This window comes from Mytilus galloprovincialis, chromosome 2 (genome assembly GCF_965363235.1).
Source record: "Mytilus galloprovincialis chromosome 2, xbMytGall1.hap1.1, whole genome shotgun sequence".
Classification (NCBI taxonomy): Eukaryota; Metazoa; Mollusca; class Bivalvia; order Mytilida; family Mytilidae; genus Mytilus; species Mytilus galloprovincialis.
In genome coordinates this window covers 37,398,474-37,418,902 of record NC_134839.1, presented here as the reverse complement: position 1 = coordinate 37,418,902, position 20,429 = coordinate 37,398,474, and the positions used below count along the sequence as shown (strand labels likewise).

The 20,429-nt window shown below is 32.2% G+C and overlaps 1 long non-coding RNA gene across 1 annotated transcript; it reads left to right on the top strand.

The window, feature by feature from the left end:
• Window positions 1-3,524: 3,524 nt before the first annotated feature.
• LOC143063529 (uncharacterized) lies at window positions 3,525-20,323 on the top strand. The gene is made up of 3 exons (XR_012975033.1): window positions 3,525-3,937; window positions 10,465-10,638; window positions 19,524-20,323. It is a non-coding gene; the product is annotated as an uncharacterized LOC143063529 (long non-coding RNA).
• Window positions 20,324-20,429: the final 106 nt, after the last annotated feature.

Below are 20,429 nucleotides of genomic sequence, written 5' to 3'. Positions count from 1 at the left end.
ATGATTGCCGATGACACACCTATCCATCAAAGTTTAAATAAGGTACATGTAAACAATTGTAGAAAACTGCCCGGCCTTCAAACAATGAGAACAATCTTGAGAAAGTGCTGTAGGTGGCACAGTAGTATTTGCATTCCAGAATTTAGGTTGCTCTTTTGTGTACCCTACGTAGGTTAATGTATCTAAACAGTGTGAATGGACAAAAAATACAGTATCAACTGAACATACTTTCCCAACTGAGGGATGAATCAGGTGTAGAAAAATATGAATTAATTTTACATACAGATGAAAATGATTTTTTTAAATTTTTTTTAAATTTTTTATTCACTGCACCATAAAAGCCCTAAAAGTACTAGTGGCCTTAGGTTTTTAAAAATAGCAAAAAAAAGTAAACGGTCATGATACATATTCAAATTCATTTCTGAATAGTAAAATGAAAGTACTTCAGTTAACTGTGAATGTAGAATTTTTTGCAGTTTTAGAAAGTGGTGAAAATTCTAAAAAGGCTATCATTATCCCTTATGGGCCAGGAAATACTACCGTGCCACCTGTAACAGTACAACATAAACCCAGCCAATATCCTTTGTTTTTCTATATAATTAAAATCAGTTGTAAATGGCTCAACTCATCAGATCGATACAATCAGAAAAACAACAACACAGACCAAAAGGTGGACATTTTGCTCTGTGTAAACATGTAGTGTCAATGAACATTACTTTATATCAGTGGAAAGCCGATTTTTGAAAAATGTAAATATAGTAAGAACAAAAGGATGGCGGTGTTCAGAAAATTATCAATTGCTTAAAATATCGTTTCATTCGATTTTTCTTTCTATTTCTATTACTTTTCTAAAATAAAGTCATTGATATAAAAGTTAATAACAATCTTTGATTTGTCATATAAATATTGACTATATGAATAACCATGCTTTAACGATGTTATTTTGAATCAAATTGCTTTTATGTTCTTTGTAATATCTTGGATCTTTGTAAGAAGAAATGTTTAACATCATTGATATTTCAATTAAGATTGTTACAGTTTTATGGTTAGAACAATAGTAAATATTTATTTAATCTTGTACCCTTTTGTTCTCGGAACATATTTGCAAAATTACATTGATGGATAATCAATTATTTTTTCTATGAACATTCTTTTTCCCACTTTAGTTCTTCGTGCATTAAAAGAATGCTTTTAATATCTTTACTTAAAAAAAAATATAGACCCCTTTATGTGAGGAATAACAGGGTGCTTAATGTCCTATCATATTAACCCCTTATTTAATGACTGCATATGAATAATAGGCTGCGTAAATGCTTAATGTCCCTATCTGAAAAACGGACTATGGGCCCTTTTATGTGATGAATGTATAAGGGACGACATCAAAAGATCGATGTAGGATAAAAAAAAAAAAAACTTAAATCAAATAGTTTGAAACATTGCTGCAAGTTTGGTTAATCAAAAATCGATTTTATAATATTCCCAAATTAAGTTAAGAAAGGGGGGGTCAGTGAAGAAACTATGTGAATTAAGTTTTCTATCCTACATTGAACTTTTGATGTCGTCCCTAAACAAAATTATCTTTCAATACTAGAAAGTACAGTGCATCTAAAAAAAACAAACATTTCTGATGGTATAGAAAAGAGAATCCTAATTTCTGAATTCTAAAATATCACATCGAATAGCAAGTTATAAAAGGGCCACAAAAATGGTTACTAGTAGTATAAAACCATTCAGACAGGAAAACTAACGGTCTAATTTATATATAAAAAAAACGAAGAACCATCTGAACCATAGTAACAAACAACAACCACTGCACATAAAAAAGTGCAGCGGGTTTAAACATTTTAAAAGGTACCAACCTAAACCTTAACCTGAAACAATAGTGTAATATCACAACATAGAAAGACACACTATGAAATATAAATTTGATCTATGACACAATGTAAATACAAAAAGAAAGAGTTAGAAAGAATAGAAATTTAGTATATTTTAATATCCACAATACCTTTATTGTGTGCTGTGTGTCAGGCAACTTGAAATGCTGATGTCATGGCATTTTTGTAAAACTTCACGGAAAAATTTGTGTACAATTAACCTGTAATTAATAAAAACGTACAACAATTTGATGATATTAATGGAACAGGTTATAACCACATTTTCATCTTTTTTTTTATTATATGATGCTGTTATTTATGTCGTCCAATGAGAAAACTTACAATTTCTTAAAGTTGTTGTCGGTCATGGACGTTTGTATCTAAAAGTCTCTTTGGTTCGGTTTCAATATTAGAATAGAATATTGAGATTAATTCTTTAATCGGGAATTTTGAATTATTTCAATAAAATGTAAATCAGTTTCAAAGTAGAGTAGAAAAAGGAACATTTTAGTTATTTATATAAAAAAAAACCTATTATAACATTGTTATGCATGACCATTGTTATCTACCGCTAATCTTAGACCTACATGTAACAATGTCACCAGCTGCAGATAAATTCCATATACACTGGGGTAAATGTGATCTCCGTAACTGCAGTTACGCATATCCCAAGATGGCGGACGATGATATACTTGTACATAAAAACTGAAGAGACATCTAGGAGGAACAAAAACATGCAGACCAAAAGTTCCCGTTTGAATGGTTTTACACTTCTCATTTTGTGGGCCCTTTATAGCTTGCTGTTCGGTGTGAGCCAAGGCTCCATGTTGAAGACATCACTGCCTCCTATAATGGTTTACTTTTACAAAAAGTAAAATCACAAAAATACTGAACTTAGAGGAAGATCAATTGGGAAAGTCCATAATCACATGGCAAAATCAAATAACAAAACTCATCAAAAACGAATGGACAAAAACTGTCATATTCCTGACTTGGTACAGGCATTTTCAAATGTAGAAAATGGTGGATTAAACCTGGTTCTATAGCGCTAACCCTCTCACTTTAATGACAGTCTCATCAATTTCCGATATTTTTACATTGATGCGTTAAATAAACAGACACAATAAATATAATAGTCAAATTATTTATTACAAATTATTACTTGGATGAAGAGTTGTCTCATTGGCACTCATACCACATCTTCTTATATTTATCTACGAACAGCATTTCCAGTTGAACAAGTTTGTCTGTAATCATTTGAAAATTGTGTCAAATGTCATGCTGATAAACTTCGCACGGAAACTCTACTAATTTTGACACCTTCAAATGATTGCCCGATTAATTTGATTTCCTTTTCCCAGTAATTGCTTCTTCACCATTTCTTAACCAAAACACAGAATTATTAAAAAAGCTATTGTGGTATTCTAAGAATACAATAAATCCATGTCACAGTAAAAGAGCAATGTTATAAATCGAAGTTATTTCATCAAGTACCAATTTTCTTATTGTTACCTCAATATTATTAGAAATCCGTATAATTAGTACTTGTTTACCCATAAATTGATTTCAAAATTAATGTTACATTATCTTGATGTAACCAGTATGATGTTGTCAATATTTAATATATTTGCAATAGTGAACAGAGAAGTTATAGACAGTGCTGTGCGTAGGTTTTGGGTGTTGTGTTTTATCAAAGTATTTATGTAACATCGTGGCATGCAGTGAAATGACCATGGACTTCGTCCTTGCATTGTTTCTTAATGTAGTACTTTTTATGTTTTCTGCTCGAAGAACATGTGCTGGGGCACCATACGGAAGTGCAATATATATTCAATTACAAAGAGACGGTAATTTTGAACATAAAATTTCAAATACATTACCATTAAAATCTACAAAACCTGTGAGTTTAATAAAATGTGCAAGAGATTGTTTGCAAACAGAAAATTGTGAATCCGTATTTTTTCACAACGCTGATAAAGTTTGTAATATGTATTTATCAAGGATGGCAGCAGTTTATAGTGTTTCGAGTGAAAATGGATGGAGATTTTACCATAAAGGCCAAAGTAAGTTTTCTGTTAAAATGAACATTTTTAAATTTATGTTTTCAACATTTCTCTGACAGACGGGTGGCATACATGTGAAGCAGGATCTGTTACCTCCAAGAGCATCTGAGAGCACACATCTATTTTGTGGGTTTCATGGTACTCAACATCAGCCTTTAGTTTTCTATGTAGTAGACTAGTTTGTTTTTTCGTCGTTATTCGTTTCTATAAAGAAATTGTCATTTCTTCTACGAGTCTTGCATGTTCCCTTTTTATCTTCCTCCTCTTTTAACACACAAAAGCAAAGGCTTCAGACAATTACAAGGGGAACAATTGATCGAAAATAGACACACCTTTGAATATTATGATTGTTTAGATCTATTTTGAATATGTTTCATTGACTACGATTGTCATTTTTTCTAGCGAAGGTCAGTGGTTTCTCCGTGCACTCTGACTTCCTCCACCAATAAAAACCGCCTAGAACTTAAGCCTATAGTGCTGAAAGTGGCATTAAACACCATCAATCAATCTGACAGAAAAGTATACTGGTTTTGCAATTGTGAAGCGGGTTATCGATTAATTCGCCACCAGGCTAATTAGCTTAAGGGCTTTAGGTTCGTACGTGAAAGTTGGAACGCGGAAAATGTATATAAATGAAGTTGAATATCATTTAATAAAACGTTATACGCCTTAGATTGGTTGCATCGATCTCATTTCTATCAAACAACAACTGCATAAAACTCAAGTCACGATTAAAAGTAAAAACCAACGCGTTGAAAGTAAAAACCAACGCGTTGAAAGTAAAAACCAACGCCAACGCGTTGAAAGTATAAAACCAACGCGTTGAAAGTATAAAACCAAAGCGTTGAAAGTATAAAACCAACGCGTTGAAAAATGCATACGGTATTTTCATACCACCAATGACACGAACAGCCACTCAGAAAGGAGTCCGTAAATTTTGAAATCATTCAACACGAATTAATCGTCTATATGAAAAGTAAAGATGTTGAATATACATGTATGTCAATGAAATAGAAATCTAAATTGACACAACTATTGATAATAAGCTTTATGAATATTTGGATCTGAGTGTTCCTGTTCAATGAAAATACAGAACAACGATTTGGACGTACGAAATAAATAAAATGACTCTCATTTTGGTTAATTTGGCAAAAAGTGTAAAGACATGATAAATAAAAAGAAGAGGCATCATCTATCATAATTTTAAGGATTTTGTATGTGTATTGTATTCTTGGTCCTTCGAGTAGTGTTTGAAATAACCCTTGATACTGATAATTTAAATATTCTAAGCTCTGTTACATTTGGCAAAAATGTGTTGTCATCTATTGCAAATGTTTTATGTTCATGACTTAAAGTTTGTACATATGTGAACTCGTTCTTGATTCTAGTATGTTGTTTCAAAAGTAATTGTATGTTTATGTATTTTTTTCCTAATTCCAAAGCTCATTGAAACATCATAACAATATGTCAGATTTATATTTATTATATCGAAGCCAGCACATACCCTACAGTGACAGTAGGGCGTATTGCATTTCCGCTAATTTTTCAAAGTCCCAATGCTACGTTTCCGCAAATTTAAAGTATACGTTTCCGCAATTTGCATTTATTACTTTTCCGGAAATATACCTGGTAAATTATAAATAATTGAATATATATTGACTTGAAAAATGTTGCTATGTCCTTATACAGAGACAGGCGAAAGCAGTTTCCAAAATTACCTAAATGTAGATTAGAAATTCACGAGACATTAAGACAAATAGATTTGAACACTAACAGAATTGAAACTTATTTTAACTTTTAAATAGTCAATGATTTTGATTCGGGAATCGTTATACTTTCATGTTTCACCAACTTGGTATGTCTATGTAATGAAATGACTGATATTTTCATAGATGGCACATTTAAATCCTGTCCGAAATTCTTCTACCAACTCAGTTTATTCGATACATGGATGTAAAAATGGTAACTACATTCGTCTTGTATTTGCGTTACTTCCACTTAAATCCGAGGAATGTTACACGAATATGTTGGATCGGCTTATTGATGTGCGCACTACCCGAAGAATAACTTCCCGAGGTAGTTCATAATGACTTTGAATGTGTAATGCATACTGCTGTTACGAAAACACGAATAGTGCCGAGTCTTTTCATGCCCACTTGAACGAGCAGTTTTACGCTAGCCATCCTAACATTTCTGTTTGTTTTTATCGATGTGTTATTGAAACTGCAAACAACATCTTACATAAAGATGAGAACTCTAACTGTAAAAGCACCCGTTTGGAAATATGAAAAGGAGAAGATGAACTTCCTTAAGTTGTTGAACAAAATACAAAACTTGTAAACGGTGAATGTACTACTGTGGACTTTGTGCGGCGTGTTGGCTATAAATATTCTGCCAGAACTGACTTATGAACTCATATCAAGATATTTCTGATTAGTGCTGACTTTTGAACATACGTTTTCATAGATTTAAATGATGAAGTTTACTTGCATGTTATGATGACCTTTGACTTACTTAATATTTATTTTATATTATGGCTTTGCTTTCGATCAACAGGTATTCCTCAATTATTTGCGGAAATGCAATAATTTATTTTTTCGGAATAGTTACTTTTTTTCCGGAAAAGTAAGATATTTATTTGCGGAAACGTAAACTTTTTTTTGCGGAAACGTCATCTTTTTTTTCCGGAAAAGTAATGCCAATTTGCGGAAACGTAAAACGCCGGACAATATATGCCTGTCCGGATAATAACCTTTTACTACAATTTTGAAATTTAACACACTGTATGACATCGGGAAAACAATATAGGTCAACTTATTATTATTCGGGTTTCGAAGATAACGATAATACCACGTGCCTAAATCTTTGTAAACGTGAACACTTTGTCATTGCCAATAAAGTACTGGTCAGTTCGATTTGGATGGTTTTGACATTAGCTCTTTTTAGCTTAAGAGTTTTTTGTTAAAGAGGTATGCCCCGTACTCTAAAATGTATTTTGATATTTCCTGTTGATAGATTAAATATCACTTAACTAAATCTTTTGAGTACAGACAAAAATATGAAGAACAACAAAAAGACAAACAAAATATCACAAAACTTTACAGAGGAACCTTTTGATGACTATGAGATACATGTAACATCAGAAGCAAAATTAGCATGGTTTTCAGTGTTTGACCGATAGATGGGCTTAAGTTGAATACAGTCATGTCGATGTAGTAAGACATTAAACATTTTTAAATCTTCGTGGAATTTAAAAAACACTAACATCAGCTTCTTCGTGATAAAAGAAGGATTTGATTTTTAGTAGCCGATCTTTCAATGAAAATATCAAAATGGACAATTCGTGTATTTTTTTTTAACCACACAGGTGGAGTATCAAATCAAAATCAATTTTACAATCATTAAAAAAAATTTAAACCTTGAAAATATTCAAATACATTTTAATGTGTTTACATACATGGATGTGCCTGATATTTTTTAGGGTAAACAATATAAATCTTTCAATACGCAAAATACATTCTAAACTTGAAAAAAAAATCAAGTGTTTACACATACCTAGAACTATAGCCGAATATGACGCTTCAATATTATTTAGTGTCTACATTTAACTTAATCTGTTCATCCTTTTGAAAAAAAAAGTTATTGAAACAGAAAGCTTTTACACAAAAGTAATATTTGAATGGAATTAAATTTTGCGAAAATGTACAAATACTTAACTTTTAGTTTACCTTAAACTGATTTTGTTTAATTTGATTTTGTTTTTATCGACATTGTATCACTGAATTGCTGGGTCTGATTTAAAATTCTATTGACATTAATGATTTTGAATAAATGTAGTCTCGATTATCCAGACTATTATATATATTATCATATATGTATATGGAGAGTATGACGTTATTGTTCGCAACAAGTAAAGCTTTTAAAAAAAGGCTAGCCGTCTCTTAGCTGATGGAAATGGAAAGTGTTCTCGCTTTGTAGGTTAATTCATTCGGAATCAGTCAGGATTCTACTTCGTCAAAATTATCTTCCCACTACGCCAGTTAATTTTCACAATCGTAGAAATGGAAGCCATTGTAGGGATGACGCGCTGCCAATTTTGCTCTTGAAAACCGATAAATTATCCGCATAGCACCATTACGATCCTTATATGTTAGTTGTATTTTAAAAGACAAATGTATCTACTAGCTAATGAGCATCAGTTAATGATCTTGTCTGCATTGATTCAACTTAGAATTATTGTCTAATACTTTGCCAGGTGGAATTTTTGAAAATTCATAAATATTTAAATAAATTCTAATTTTAAATATTTCGTCGAAGGGCAGACAAAAATTTTTAGTTGTCTTCCCACACAAAAAAATTATAAGTTTTCGAAGATATGCATTTTCATCATCCAACTTGAAAGACTGTCGTCAAGTACTTTTGGTAAAAAAAAAACAGCTATTCGAACACACCTACTCTGTTTTTATGATTCATCAGATAGGTATTTCACTTGACCCATATATTTCATCTTTTAGTACCGTGATTTTTTTAGGTTATAAAGTCAACCTGTAGCTTTGATATTTAAAAATGATAGAATCTGAAGCGAGATGATGTACAGCCCGTAACAGAGAACAAACTTAATTGAGTAGTGACCGAACTATTGGTACTTTAACGTTAAAGAGATTGACAATGCTGACAAACTTTCATGTGTCGATAATCAAGTTTAATACCAATAATATTGAAAATAATTGTAATAATATGAAACAAAATATGTCCATGCACCATTTCGATTGGGCGACAAGTAGTCATTTCTTCAAAGTCAGAACAGAAAAAAAAGATTTATGGAAGGACGTCTTGATATAGTATTATTTCCTTTACAATTTTACCCAAAACTAAAAGAAATATACTGGTAAACAATTAAAAAGGTGTTTGATAGGAATGAAGTCCTTTATTTTTTCGGACTACAATGTGTACCGTATGTTCGATGTACACTTTTTAGTAGTACATAGATGTGCAATAATTCAGCTTCCTGTACCTGTTCATGAAGTTCTAAATTTTGAATGTTGATTTCTTTAAAAAAAAAAAATACCATTTTTTACAATAAAAATCTCAAAATGTCCGTTAACAATGAAAAAGTTTGACCATGAGAAATCACATATCTAAGAAAAGCAGTCGTTTAATTGATTATAAGAAAGTTTCAGTATATCATGTCAAATTTCTTTAATTTGAGAGTTTTCCTTTAGTTACAAATGTAGCTCCATGTCTGATGGTTAAATAAAAATGAATGTCACAGAAAGTGGTGAATTTTTTTCTTGAGTCACATAACAGAAGGGCAGAGACGAATAGACAGAGAACTTATAGATTGATATGTTCTCCGTCCGTGGTATTTTTTTCCAAAAAATCGGAGGTTATGCATTTTTTATATCCAACTTGATAGATACCCATGTCGTCGACTTGATATCTAATTATTGTTCTGCTTACCTATGTAATAGATAACTTGAAACCTTATGCAAATGCGCGTTTATAAAATAGAACACTTCGTAATTGAGAAGAAAATTGTCATTTTATTTGTTTCTATTAACTTTATTTTTTTGTTACTATAGTAAACATTACAGTAAGCATTTATCGCCTTCTCTAACAAAGAGCTTCGATTCGTTTGTTCTATTTCAACCGGGTTTCCGCCTGGAATAGCCTTGCATATCAATCAACAAATTTTACCACACACGTGAGGTCACACTTTATGAAGTAGTATATCGTTTACAAAACTCGAGGAGATTCGGCTATTTATAGATAAAAATGACCTGTTTACCAATATGCACGATTAATGACCAGGCAAAATATAATTTCTAAAATAGAGAGGATAAATCCGATACTCTACGGGATTGAAAGACATTTACTAGGTTTTGATTGTCCCAACCAATCAACGAACTTAAATTATTCACGTCTGGAGTAATATCTTCCTATCAGGTAGTAAGAAGCATTCAGCACGCAGACTGTCCATCGTTCAATTCTTAATAACGAGGAGACGTTGATGAGGAGACGTTGATAAGAACGATAACTCTGGTGCAACAAGACAAGAATAAAATGTTGCTTTTTAAAACCACCATAGCCATCGTTGCGGGTGAATATAAGGCAAATTCAGAGTAAAAATAGGCACATAAGAGATAATAACATGAACATAAACATTCGTTCAATCTTTAAATGTTGGGAACCCGGCATTGACTTGTTCATTTAAATACGGTAACTATTTCTTCAACATGTCTTGGAAAAATTAATAATGACTTTACAAAATCAACATAAATAATAGAAATTATAGTTTAATATTAACTCCTATCATATAGCTAAACAAATCAACAGTTATAATGGTAACGACATCAATAAGCGCGGAAACTTCACAACAAACACAAAACAGAAGCATCAACAACAAAACCACCCCTGGCAGCAGCAACAACAGCGACAGAAAAAAAAAAAACAACAGCAAAACATCATTAGTAGATATTTAATATATATAAGTATATGTTTTTCTAATATTTTCATTTCTGTTTTAGATTTGTGCTCCTTGACAAATGGCTACAAGTATGATGCTAATTTGGATCGGTGTATCAAGGCATACAAGACAGTAAAAACTCACTTGGCATCTTCTAATGCTTGTCAAGCTGATAATGCTGCTTTGGTTAGAATTGATAGTAATGACATGTGGACATTTGTTAAAAATGAATTAGGTTTGTAAATTTTGTAAGATTTTTTTTTTAAAGTTAACAAATGGAGAAACATGTGTTTGCATGTTTAGATTGATTGATCCGGCATTGATTGCTGTTTTTTACTTTATTTCCCCACCAAGTCTGTACATTTTTTATAACCAGCTATTGCGTGGCACCTTTTGGTCATAGCTTGGGGACAACTGTGGTTCCAGTAGGAACCTTAATAATCCAGACTTTGTAAAGAGACTACATTTTATTGATGTTCACTATTCAAGTCAAATATCAAAACTGAGCTGCATTATACATGACAACACGTGCAAGATTACAACTACGGGAAAATCCTGACATATTCATATTGCACATGGTTAAAATAAACAAGATACCGGATACAGAAATACTTGCGGTCAAGCCGCTGACAAGCTTTAATTATAGATCCAAATTTATGAATTAGTAAACGTATTCTTTATCTTTAATCTATCAACATGTGATATTTATTTTACATGAAATAGATGATCGTAACACCAGCAAACTTAAATCTCAAATACCAACGAGAATCTCCTGTTGTTGGTTCCTGAAATTTATCCGTGACTGGGTTTTTGGCAGCTATTAAAGTGTATTTTTTTATGAATCAGGGAACACATATATATCAGATATTCTGAATTGTCTGTTAACTGCAGAAGCGTATTTATACTGCACTCATTCTATTTGAGCAGTCAACATGCGTTGACTGTATATTTCTATGTCATATACAGTCACTGACCTGATATCCCTTTTCCTCATGAATATTTAAAAAGTAGAGCCAGAACCATATAGACAATAACTATTTAGTGTCTTTAAATATCAGCTGTATTTGTACGAGGCTAGGAAACAGGTGTAATGCGAGCTTTAGCGAGCTATTACTCCTATTTTGAGCCGAGTACAGCAGTTATTTAAAGACACTAAACAGTTATTGTCTTTATCCTGCAATTAATTCTTTATTTTGTTTGTGTTTTTTGAAAAACATTTTTAGCATTCATTTTCGATTTGAAATCCATTGAGGCTCGCGTAGTAATAATATAATCACAGATTCAGCTGAAGACGGTTTCGCAAAACAAAAATCTCGAATCGTCAACAATAATACATCGCTCAAGGTGAATAATTATCTATTTTAACATAACAACTAATTTCAACAGTAAAAACAAATAATAAAACATTGTCCAATTTGAAATAGAAGTGTACGAGTTGTCCTACGCTTCATACTTGACATTTTACTAAACACGCATATGCTGAAACTGACATGGTTGATTTTGATACACTCATACATTCAAGTTTTGAAATCGATAATTGTCATCGTAGAAAAGACTGCTGTTCATGTGTGTATGTTATCAGAAAATTTGTGTCATTCTTATTCATGTTATAACTTTAAAGAAATATTTGAAAAAAAAACAGAGCGTATAAATGTTATCGTTAATTCGCATAAGGTCAAACAATACGTCATTGGAACGCGATTGCAATACACATTCTGATGTCACGCAGGTTCATACAATACTAAATCCGGCAGTGGGCGGAGCTTTAACGCGATATATGTATAGTAAACAGATGCAGCATATCGATATAGTAGGATAAATTTAAATATTCATAATGATCTCTTCAACCTCTCCTTGTTTCTAATGTATACAACGAAGCGTAGAATGACTCAAGCTGATTTCTTTTAGAATGGTTTGAAAAACATATTTCACTTGTTAATATTTTTTGTTTAAAACCTATGAATCATTATGTTTTGTGTTTATTGGTGATGTTTTTTTTTAGTCCATACTCAAACGCATTCGTTCACCATGCATCGACTGGTTTCCACAGGGAATGTACATTTCATTATGTTCATTGTGATTTATACTGCACTCGTTCTATTTGAGCAGTCAAAATGCGTTGACCGTATATTTCTATGTCATATACAGTCACTGACCTGATATCACTTTTCCTCATGAATATTTAATTAGAAATTTCCGAAATTTTAATTAATTATTCATACGACCTATTCAACCTGTTCTTGTTTCCAATGTATACAACGACTCAAACTTATTTCTTTTGCATATTTCACTTGTTAATATTTTTGGTTTGCAAACTATAAATTATTATGTTTTATGGTTATTGCTGATATTTTAGTTCATCCTCAAACAAATTCGGTCACCATGTACATTTCATCGTGTTGTATATTTCACCGCCTGCATGATAAGAGGCCTTTTTATAAAAGGGAGAAGTTTCCAATATTTAAGCAAATAATAACATTAACACATGAAACAACAATTGAAAATGTTTTTTTTAAATTGCAGTATTAAGACAATAATAGTGTATTTACTTGACATATCAACGATATAAGAATTCGGCACGAAATGGGGAAAAAGCTCGGCAGATCCTCGTATTTCCCCGTTTCTAAGCCTCAGCCTTATATCGTTGACATGTCAAGTCAATGCACTATTATTGTCTATAGTTATCAAAAGTACCAGGATTATAATTTTATACGCCAGACGCGCGTTTCGTCTACACAAGACTCATCAGTGACGCTCATATCAAAATAGTTTAAAAAAAGCCAAATAAATACAAAGTTGAAGAGCATTGAGGACCCAAAATTCCAAAAAGTTGTGCCAAATATGGCTAAGGTAATCTACTCCTGGGGTAAGAAAATCCTTAGTTTTTCGAAAAATTCAAAGTTTTGTAAACAGAAAATTTATAGAAAAAAAAGACCATATAATTGATATTCATGTCAACACCGAAGTGCTGACTACAGGGCTGGTGATACCCTCGGGGACGAAACGTCCACCAGCAGTCTATGTCTGATTACTGTAGTAAGGTCTGTCTGTTTTCAGTAGTAAGGTCGAGATAATTTTTGTGTTGATTTTGTTTCCTTATGAGGTTTTGAATTATTTTAAAAGTTTCTATTATAAGCTTCAAAGTTACTTCAGTCGGAAATAGTAAATATGTACCGTGTCAAAATAGTTGCTAGCCAAATCTTAATTTATAAAAAAACCCAGATATATCGTAACTCGCTATCTGTTATGAGCATAGACATATTTTAGACCAATAGTGTCACTGTTCTGAGCATATAGATATTTTTCTTAATTCATATTATCCTTTTCATTGACTATTTGATTCTGGATTTTGTATTGCCAAACCATTATGTCACCGTCATTCCCTTTTCGTATAAGATTGTCTGTATACCTGTCTTTGTGGCTATTCATTTACATCGTCTGTAGCCATGGCTTAACCTGCATATTCGAATATGATTTAGTTGAATTTCGTGGAAATCAATTTCTCTAATTTTTTGTACTATTTGTTCTATTTTTTGTGCTATTTTCACATTTTCTGATATTTCTCATCAATAGTAGAAATCTGTTCTAAGCAAATGATTGCTTAAAATTATTACGTTAGATTTTCTTGATTTCTCTTGAATTTCCTCCTGTGGCGTTCTGACAAAAGGCAACCTGATGACGTCCCACTATAACTCGTGTACTTTAGTATTTCTCCACTAGCTCTCAACAGTTATGTTTTTGCAGTAATGGATTATATTATGCAAGACATTCATTCGTCACTATTAAGAAGATTCTAATATTCAGAAAGCATATATTAAATAAAGGAAACAGTAGTATACCGCTGTTCCAAATTCATAAATCGATAGACAAAATCCAATCCGAGTAACAAACTAAAGCTGAAGGAAACGCATCAAATATAAGAAAACTACGATACAACAGAAACACAACATTAAAATGTAACACACACAGAAACGAACTATGATATAACAATGGCCATTTCCCTGACTTGGTACAGGGCATTTTAAGATAAAAATGGTGGGTTGAACCTGGTTTTGTGGCATGCCAAACCTCCCGCATTAATGACAATGTTAATTATAACATTACAAAGACAACATTGCATGACAGGACTACAATAAAAATAAATGAGAGAAAATACAGGATAGAGAAACAAACGATTAATAGCCAACAAAAGGTACTTTGTTAAAAATTTAATACACCATTTAGATATTCTGTAGCATTACCTGATAACAATCTAATAATGAATACTTCTAGAATTGCAAAGATTTCGAAGCCAATTCAATAGTTTATTCTAATAAGCTGAAAATTTCAGTTCAATGATATAGATTGTATTCAGAAACGTTGTCGTTTTTGTTACTTATAGCTGATTAAATTACTCAATATGTGTATGCACTTAAAACTCATTAATGATACATGGACTCTAATTTCGTTCTTCAGACTTGTGTTTTGTCCACAAAAAAAACAGACTGATACTTTTGTTTTATCCTGTACGTTAAGTTAATTTGAAACAAAGATTGATTTTTTGATACCACAAAACAATATAAATTAAAATGTCCATTAGCGATATAATAATTAAATTCAGCGATGTAATTTTGCTCATATGATAATTTTGATGAATTTAAGATGCATTGCTATGCTGTATATGTGTATCTTAATTTATGTGTCTTCTGAAACGCTCATGAATCCTTAGTGACACATCAGTGCCTTGTCGCCTGTATCACACTGATAATCTGCAACTCCTGAAACGGTAACCCATTATTCATCAATCATACAAGGTCATGATTTTTAGACTATTTGTGACGTTTTGAAACTAAATCTGTTGGATATGTGTACTCATAGATACTTTAGCCTGGTAGATATGTTTAATGCAATAGTACTCTTAGGTCGATACTTCGTGTGTTTTTATGTTGGTGTGTTGGTTTGTTGGTTTAGTGGTTCGTAGTTTGTTCTATTGTTGTTGCGTTACACCTGTTGGAGAATAGAGCGCTCACAAAAATGTATAACCCCGCCAAATTCTTTATCTGCCTGTCCAAAACAGGAGCCTGTAATTAAGTTGTTGTCGTTAGTAAATGACTGTCATACTTTAGGTTTATGTCCTCACCGTAGCGTTACCCATGTTCGTCCCGTCTGTCCGTACGTCCAAAAAAAACTTGGTTTCCATTCTTTTCCTTGAGTTTGCCTCAAACAAATGTTGTGAAACTTAAACACAAATCCACAAAAAAAAACCCCAGATCAGGTTCGACATCCCGATCGATTATTGAAAAGATATCTTTGTATTCAAGAAAATATATACTATTCTCCAGAAGTCTTTTGGTGTTTTTTGTCGTTCGATAGCTTTCTAATTGACGTTTTACCCGCATCCTTAAAGCTTAAAGTAAAAAAAATAAAAAAGATAACACTTGGACAAAAACAGAAACGATGTAAAGATAAATAATAGTCAACCAAACAAAACACAGAAAACTAAAGTTTGAGAAACATCCACCCTGCCAAAAAACTTGGTTAATAATGAAGGGTGATCAGTTCGCGCTCCACGAGTCACACTCTCCGTGTCACTACTGATAAAATGTTAAGCTGATAAATGATTTATAGTGATAAGGAATCTAACAATTGCAGACTGTCCAATGCACAGTCTAACCCTAAAACTTCACCAAACGAATGCTTATGAAAACATATTTAATCAAATGTCCAAATACTACACGTGGTAACTTAAATTGTTGTATAGAATAAGAGAAAACATTCAGGTTTTTTTTTTTGCATTTTTGCGCCTGTCCCAAGTCAGGAGCCTCTGGCCTTTGTTTGTCTTGTATTATTTTTATTTTTAGTTTCTTGTGTATAATTTGGAGTTTAGTATGGCGTTCATTATCACTGAACTAGTATATATATTTGTTTAGGGATCAGCTGAAGGACGCTTCCGGGTGCGGGAATTTCTCGCTGCATTGAAGACCTATTGGTGACCTTCTGCTGTTGTCTGTTCTATGGTCGGGTTGTTGTCTCTTTGACACATTCCCCATGCATTTCCATTCACAATTTTAGTTTCAATCATGTTTCTGTCATATTAAGGCCGAATCGTCGCATACAAGATTTGAGTGGCATTTACCAAAAGAATGAATGATTCTACCCATTCCAAAAGGAAAGACTGTATATAATTCGCTAGTCCAAATAATCATGACGTCTTGCAAGTCTTTTTTTTTCTGGATCGCATTTGTATAAGCGTAGGAAGGCGATCTAGAAAATTTTTTAAAAAGCCTTGCAAGACGTCATAATTATTTGGTCTTTTAAGTCGCAAGACACTTGTTATTTTGTAGGGAAAAAATCATGTGTTATATTAGGGTTTATATGATTTTTGTTTCGCAGACAAACATGCCTCTGATCTCATGTCTGTAACTTTTATTATTTTGAATAGATTCAAACCCGGCTTACTATACACAGTATCTTGCTATGTCATACATACATATTCAAGTCTCGAACAAGTCCTAAATATTAAACAACTATTATAATAATATGATTTTGTAATGATGTTGCATCTTTGGAACGTCAATGCGTTTGAAGCTCTGGTTGCTCAAGACGCATTTTACCTAAGAATGGATGTCATAATTTGCGAGATCAAAAGATTTATTTCTGAAAAGGTTTAATTTTCCAAAATATAAAATTTAATGGTTCATAGTAACATCGTACAATATCAATGACTACTAGAAAGAAGATGTTAATCGGATATATAATAATTTTTTTAAATCATACATATTATAATTCCTAGGATAACTTTCATTGACTGATATTATCAATTTATCGAATCACATATTATGAAAGTATAAAAACTGTATAATCAATACTGAATTAGTATGGTTCATGTTATCTTTTTTTAATCTCGGGATACTTGTTCTCGATTATTTCCTTCTTTGCCAATATTTAGTCTTTTTTCTCTTCCTGTTATTTTTATTTGTAGAATTAATACTTCTTTTATATACTTATAATCTGACTTTCTGCTGTCACTTATTTTTAATCTGATCGATGATCGTGTTCATACTGCTCTTGTTGTTGATAGAGACATATTGGATCTTTAATAGCACATGTGTTAAGGGGGATGGATCCTTTGTTTTGTTGCGGTTAAATTTGTGTGGAAAATATTCTTTAAAATATCCCCTCATTTTCATCTGTTTGCTGTATCCTTTAATTTATCGATATTACAATAGAAATAATATGCGCATGTGTGCACAGCAATTACCTAGATACACTCGAAACCAAAAAATAAAAAAATATAAAACGTTCAAGAGCAAAAAGTAAAATCACAAAGATACTAAACTCCGAGGAAAATGTAAGACGGAAAGTCCCTAATCAAATGGCAATATAATCCTGACTTGGTGCATGCATTTTTTTTTATGTAGAAATGGTGGATTAAACCTGGTTTTATATCTAGCTAAACTTCTCACGTGTTTGACAGTCGCATTAAATTCCATTATATTGACAACGATGGGTGAACAAAACAAACAGAAATAATAGGTAAAAAATTTAAAAAAAGAAAAGACCTTCACAATTGATACCGTTTAGGTTCTACTTTTCATGCATGATATGCTATCTTGGGTTTTACTCTATTACATATTAATTTACAAACAAGATGTACTACGTTGTATCTAAAGTGTGGAAATAATAAGCACTGGCTATATAAGCACTGATATTCCTCACTGCAAATGTACCAATGAATCTATTTGTAGTTAAAAATCACCTTTTTTCAAAAAAACTTTCAGATAGTAGATTCGGGATCAAAAACCAAAATTTTAAATCGACAAAGAACATAAACACCCAAATGGCCTAAACCGTTTAAAGGGGGAAATTATGTGTAGTCTGATAACGTAGTTTCATAAACTGGTAATTTACGGGGGGGGGGGGGATACATCATTTACATCATTCATATACAAAAGCAGTGGCTACTGAGTGGACTATTCAATAAGAACTGAACATTCAACACCAGCGACACAGACACAGTGGTACAATGTAGTTTTCTGTGTTTCTGAAATAAACATCTCCACTTAGATTTTGTAAGTCGAAATTTATTTTGATACGCTACTTCCAGAAGAATAGGGGCTGGCTTGCTGAAATATTTGGCTACTAATTGCATAACTATTTAGTTTATTAAAATGTAGTTTTACTAATCTTACCAAATTAGAGATCCTATCTAAGTTTCAAAGCTGGAAATCATTGCATATTGTGGTACATGTATTTTGATTTTCATTTTTCATGAGCATCAAGACATGAGTTTTCGACGAAGCCAGACGTTTTTAACCCTCAAGAGTACACGAGTACACCCCGCATTTTGTCGTGGTTCGTGTTGCAGTGTAGTGCTTTAAGGTGTGCAATTTGTCATTAAGCCTTTTTATACGGCTATCAATGACGGCGTATCATGGGATACATATCGTCCGGCGTAAAAATGTAACACACTCACTTAAGTATGCATTTCTTCAAACCTTTGCATGTATTTAACATTGTGTTTTGGGAAATTTGGTCCGTTTCTGTATGTGTTACATTTTAGTGTTGTGTCGTCGTCCTCCTCTTACATTTAATGCGTTTCCCTCGGTTTTAGTTTGTTACCCCGATTTTGTTTTTTGTCCATGGATTTATGAGTTTTGAACAGCGGTATACTACTGTTGCCTTTATTTACTTTATTTATATTTCATTGTTTCCGTATCCATGTTATGTACTGATAACCAAATAAATGAATTCCTTTTGCATCAAACCTAGAAGAACTGTAAAATAACATCACATGACCCCTTTAAATAAAAGATGTGAAAAACTAGCACAATTTTGTTTTAAAGAATTCGAAAATGTTCTTTAATTAACAGTCTCTTTGCATGTGCATATTAAATTTAACATATCTAGAGAGAACAGAATATGAAAAAAAATTGTACATTGTGTGAGATGAACCTTTTTTTACATTTGCCATTTTATTTAAATATAGCTTGCGACATGTATATAAGCTGATCAAAGATGCGGTATGTTTACTAATTGCTACGTCATTTGGGCTCTGGTGGTGAGCTGTCTTATTGGCAATCGTACCACATCTTCTATTTTTTCAAAACTTGAAATAATACAATACTTTTTGTTTTTCAGCTGCTAAGAATATAGTAGACACTTATGTACAAGGCACAAAAGACGGGCAAGGCATATGGAGGTACGACGATGGTTCACAAATTACATTTATACAATGGGGAGCCAACCAACCTGGAAATGGCGCCTCTGATATACATTTAAATCTTTGGAAAAATCATGGATATCGCTTCCATGACGTAACAGGAAACAACCAATATTGCTTTGTTTGTGAAATAAACATGAAGTAGATTAGTTTATTATATGACTAAGTTTGTGAGTGTTTATTTACGTTCCTCATTCAAAATCTGTAAATGATGATTTCAGATGACCTTTGACATTTTGTTTGCTGCTCGGCTAAGCTAATATATTTGATTATATTTACAAGTGTGGACACAGATGAGTGTGGATAGTATGTTTGGATGTTTGACAGTGTTTTATGATAAATGTAGTTCTATGATTTTTCTATATGTGTTATTAACTGTGTTGCGCGATGACAACCAACCTGAGCATTAGGAGTGTTGTTTATTTTATATTTAGTTTAGTTTTTATGTTCAAGACGGGCATGGAAGAGACACTAATTGCATTAGTTACCAAATGATAATGATAGAATATGTTCCACATCTTTGATTTTGGATACATTTTATAGCTAGGAGAGCAACACATAATAGGTTCAATTTTTCGTGATTTTTTTAAATTGGGAGATGATATCTGAGAACATGATATAAGGAGCCTGTAATTCAGTGGTTGTCGTTTGTTTATGTGTTACATATTCGTTTTTTCTTTATTTTTTGTACATAAATAAGCCTGTTATTTTTCTCCTTTGAATTGTTTTACATTGTCATTTCGAGACCTTTTATAGCTGACTATGCTGTATTAGCTTTGCTCATTGTTGAAGGTTGTGCGGTGACCTGTAATTGTTAATTTCTA